Source organism: Sebastes umbrosus, chromosome 10 (genome assembly GCF_015220745.1).
Source record: "Sebastes umbrosus isolate fSebUmb1 chromosome 10, fSebUmb1.pri, whole genome shotgun sequence".
NCBI classification, from domain to species: Eukaryota; Metazoa; Chordata; class Actinopteri; order Perciformes; family Sebastidae; genus Sebastes; species Sebastes umbrosus.
In genome coordinates, this window is record NC_051278.1 from 4,607,320 (window position 1) to 4,612,031 (window position 4,712).

The window sequence follows — 4,712 nt, forward strand, 5'->3', positions numbered from 1 at the left end:
CAGAACGAGCTGGAGGGCGTAGCTACAAAGACGGATGTCTGGCTTCTCTTTCTGCAGACTCAAAAGGTCTTTTGTCTCTGAGGAGGATGAAGCTTCTGGCCGTCGCTATCATGGTTTTTGGCCGTCGCCATCTTGGTTTTTGGTCGTAGCCATCTTGGTTTTTGGCTGTCGCCATCTTGGTTTATGGCCATCGCCATCTTGGTTTTTGGCCGTCACCATCATAAGACAGCTGTGGGACATAAAGGAAAGTGGTGTTTAGACCCATAAAACGCTTCATACATTCTATTAAATCACATTATTTGGTAATTATTTGTTATGTCAAGATGCGTAATAACACCGTGTGTGTATGAATATCAATCCAGGTCAAGGAGAAGTGGTTAGGAAAGGACATAGGACGTCTTTTTTTTTTACTATTCGACCGCAGCCCAGGTTAAATTCACAATGAACGGCATCGAGATGGCTCTAATAAAATCTTGTGAATAGTCGTGATACGATGGAAACATCTGGAACACCTTCATGGTTTTAATCGTCCTGGTTGGGACCGGGTCTGTCTTTCCTCTCGTCTTTCTCTGATTGGGTCCAAACCTCCAGTCTCATTGATTGATTGATTTCTGACGATCACTTTAAAATGTCCTGCGACATTTCACACCGAGTACCTTTGACATCATAACGGGACCTTGACACGTAAAGACCTCTGTGGTTTGTTGGACCGCAGTGACGCTGAGATCAGAGAGGACGTCTGACTGAATCCGTCCCTCTTTTCTTCTTCGTCCTCCATCAGACGAACATCAACATGCTGGTCGATGCAGCAGGAATCTATCGAACCGCCAACAGACGGCGGGGTTCAGATTCATCGCCCCGCTGAGCTGTTTGACCCCCGCCGGCTCGTATTTATCCCTCAAATATCCAGTAACACTTGTGTACTTCGGGTGTATTTGTCGCACTGTGCAATGTAAAGCAGCATAGGATGAATCTGTCTAAAAGTCATGGCCGCTTTCAGCTCTTTGTCTGTGTCCAAACCTTGTAAATAAATGTACAAGTTCACATTGAGAAGCCATATCGTAGTTGGGCTGAACGCCTAGCTAGCGCTCGCTGCGTCTTAGGGCACTTTGGTTTAGATATTTTAGAGTGACAGCAGATGTTCAACCTCCTCACAGAGGTTCAACCCACCTCTTTATTTATTCTGTTGGTCGTCGGCTCTGATCGACGACAGACTGACTTTAGTTTCTGTGAACGTTTTTTTGTTTTTGCGGCTTCGCTGCGGTCTGAATGTTCGCCGCCGGCTCGCCGATCGATAGCTGTACATACTGTCCACATCCTGTGAGGTTTTGGTCGTAGTGAAACACAAACAACACGTTTGTATCATTTTGAAGGCTTAGAGGCAAAAATAAAAACATTTTGAAAACAAAAAGGGCTGAGAGTCTTTTTTTTTTTTTGCAGCGTTTTTGTCTCGTTAATTAATATTTAATTATAGAAGAGAAACCACGTGAATACACAGTCTTAGTAAAAAATAGCCTCTACTGGATTCTACTGACACTCTACTACATAAAGAGCAACACGAAAATAACGGAGAATGAAGGACGATTAATCCTCGTTAATATATTAATAAAACATGATGTTGTTGCACCGCCTGCTAGATGTTTCTAATGTAGTTCAGAACAAAATTTAGTTTAGAGAGACAACGTTTAAGAAATGTAGAACTTAAATATATTAAAAATGTTTTTAAATTAAAAATAAAAACACTCGAGGTGAGTCAAAATTATTATTAAACCGTAGTATATGATCATTTTAATGTGTTTCAAGACTTAAAAACTTTTAATTTTGATTTAACTGACTTCTTCTTCTTAGTCCTCTTGGCCCCCTTGGGAGCATAGGGCGTCCACCATGGATCTCCACCTCACTCTCTTCTGTGCAGTGGTCTTTGCTTCTTGCCAGGAGGTCCCGATCTTGTTTAACTCGTCAAGCATAGACCGTCTCCAGTTGTTTTTTGGTCTCCCTGGCTTCCTCTTTCCTTGTGGGTTGTAGTCCAGAGATTGTCTTGTTATGTTTGTTTCTTGTTTTCTGAGTGTATGCCCGATCCATCTCCACTTTCTCCTTTTGATTTCTTTGTTGATTTGCTCCTGGTTTGTTTGTTTCCACAGGTCTGTATTTGTAATTTTTCTGGGCCACCATATCCTCAGTATGTATCGGAGGCAGTTGTTGATGAACACTTGCAGTTTGTTGGTGATTGTGTTTGTGGTTTTCCAGGTTTCACAGCCATAGAGAAGGACAGATTTTACATTTGAGTTGAAAATTCGGATTTTTGTGTTTTTGGAGAGCTGGGAAGAGAGCCATACAGGTCGGAGTGTTCTGAAGGCATGTCTTGCTTTGCTGATGCGTAGCTCCACATCCTTATCTGCTCCTCCGTCTGTGCTGATGTTGCTTCCCAGGTAGACAAACTCTGCCACATTTTCTAGGGGTTGCTCCTTGATATTTATTCCTTGGTGGGATTTAGTGTTGATCCTCATAACCTTGGTCTTTCCAACGTTGATCATGAGGCCTAGCTGTTTGCTGTGTTCATGTAATTTGTTTGTCTTCTGTTGCATTTGTGTGTGTTCCTGAGATCAGTGCCAAGTCATCTGCAAAATCGAGGTCTTCCAATTGTGTGAAGGGAGTCCACTGTAACCCCGTCCTTTGGCCATCCACTGACTTTTTCATAGTCCAATCGATGGCAACAAGAAAGAGCAGGGGAGACAGAAGACAGCCTTGTCGTACTCCTGTTTTTATTTGGAGGGTGTCTGATAGCTTGCCATTTGAAACGACTTGGCCCGTGAATCCATTGTACATACATTTAATGAGATTGACCAGTTTTATGGGTATTCCGTAATGTCGGAGCAGCTTCCACAGGATGTTTCTGTCTAGGCTGTCGAAGGCTTTTTCAAAGTCAACAAAGTTGATGAACAGTGATGACTGCCATTCGATGCACTGCTCGACAATTATTCTGAGTGATGCAATGTGATCTGTACAGGAGTTGTTCTTCCGGAAACCTGCTTGTTCCTTCCTGAATATCTTGTCCAGTGGTTCTTGCATTCTATCCAAGATGATTCGGCAGAGGATTTTGCTGGGGACTGAGAGAAGCATGATGCCTCTCCAGTTCTTGCATTCACTGAGGTTGCCTTTCTTGGGAATTGTGACAATTAGCCCTTGTTTCCAGTCATTGGGTACCTCCTCTTTTACCCAGATCTCATTTAGAAGCCCGTGGAGGATGTCAGCGGTGGCACTGATGTCTGCTTTCAGTGCATCAGGGGGGATGTTGTCCTTTCCTGGTGCTCTGCCGAGCTTCAGTTTTTTGATGGCTCTTTTGATTTCTTCCTTTGATATCCTTTCACAGTTGATGTTTAGGTCTCGTCTCGCTTCTTCAATGTCTGGGGGGGTGTCTGGAGGAGGTCTATTGAGGACTTCCTCAAAGTGTTCCTTCCAGCGCTCTAGTTGTTGGGAGTCTTTAGTGAGAAGGTTTTCCTGTTTGTCTCTGATAGGCCGGCTAAAGCTCTTGTTCTTACCAGCTAACTGTCGGGTAATTTTGTACAATTCCCTTGCGTTGTTCTGCCTGGCTGCTGCCTCTGCTTTGTTGGCGAGCTCCTCCGCTTGTGCTTTTTTGTCCCTCTTGCAGCTCTTTCTGATGATTATGTTTCTTTTTATTTAACTGACTTACTATCTCATAATTTTTAATTAATTTGAATTTTGACTGACATTTTTTTTAACCAATAACAAAATATTTTTAACTACTGTATATAATTTGAAACCATTTTTAATTTATTTTGACAATTTTACAATTATGATTTAAGTGGCTTATCAAATCATTTTGTAAAAAAAATTAGACAAAAAAACTTTAATACATTAAACAATTTACACTAACAATTTTATCATTTTGATTTAACTGACTTACTATCTCATAATTTGCGGTGTCTCATTATTTTTACTTAAACTTTTATAATTTACATGAACTTTTACTATTTTACAATTGTGATATAACTGTCTTATTATCGCATCATTTTGAAAATGTCCAAATTTTATGTTAAAAATGTTAAATTGTTGATCTTAGTGTCTTATATTTTGAACTTTGAAAACTTTCATACATTTTTATAATCTTGACTATTTTATCATTTTGATTTAACTGACTTGCTATCTCATAATTTTTTACTTAACTTAATAATGATAATAATTGTATATATAATATAATAATTATTATGATATATTATATATATTATATAATTTGATATTATATTATATTATAACAATAATTTTATTTAACTAGTTTATTATTGCAGTTTTTGATGTTATCAAATGTTGTCAAATATGTCTCAATATTTTGACTTAAAACTTTATAATTTAAAATTTACACTGACTATTTTACAATTATGATTTAACTGGCTTCTTATTGCATAATTTAGAAAATGACAATATTTAGAATTTTTAAATAAAAAAATTATTAAATAAGTTGTCATAAAGTTGACCTTAGTGTTTTATAATTTGGACCAAATAACTTGTATACATTGTTATAATCTTGACTTTTTTTATAATTTTAATATAACTGACTTACTAGCGCATCATAAAAAGCCCAAAATGTATTAGTCACCATGTTTACGTTTATGTTGACGAATGTTTTAGTTTGTGTTAATTTGGACTGAAATATTTTGAGTCATTGATTCGTCACAATACGACTGAACACGTCA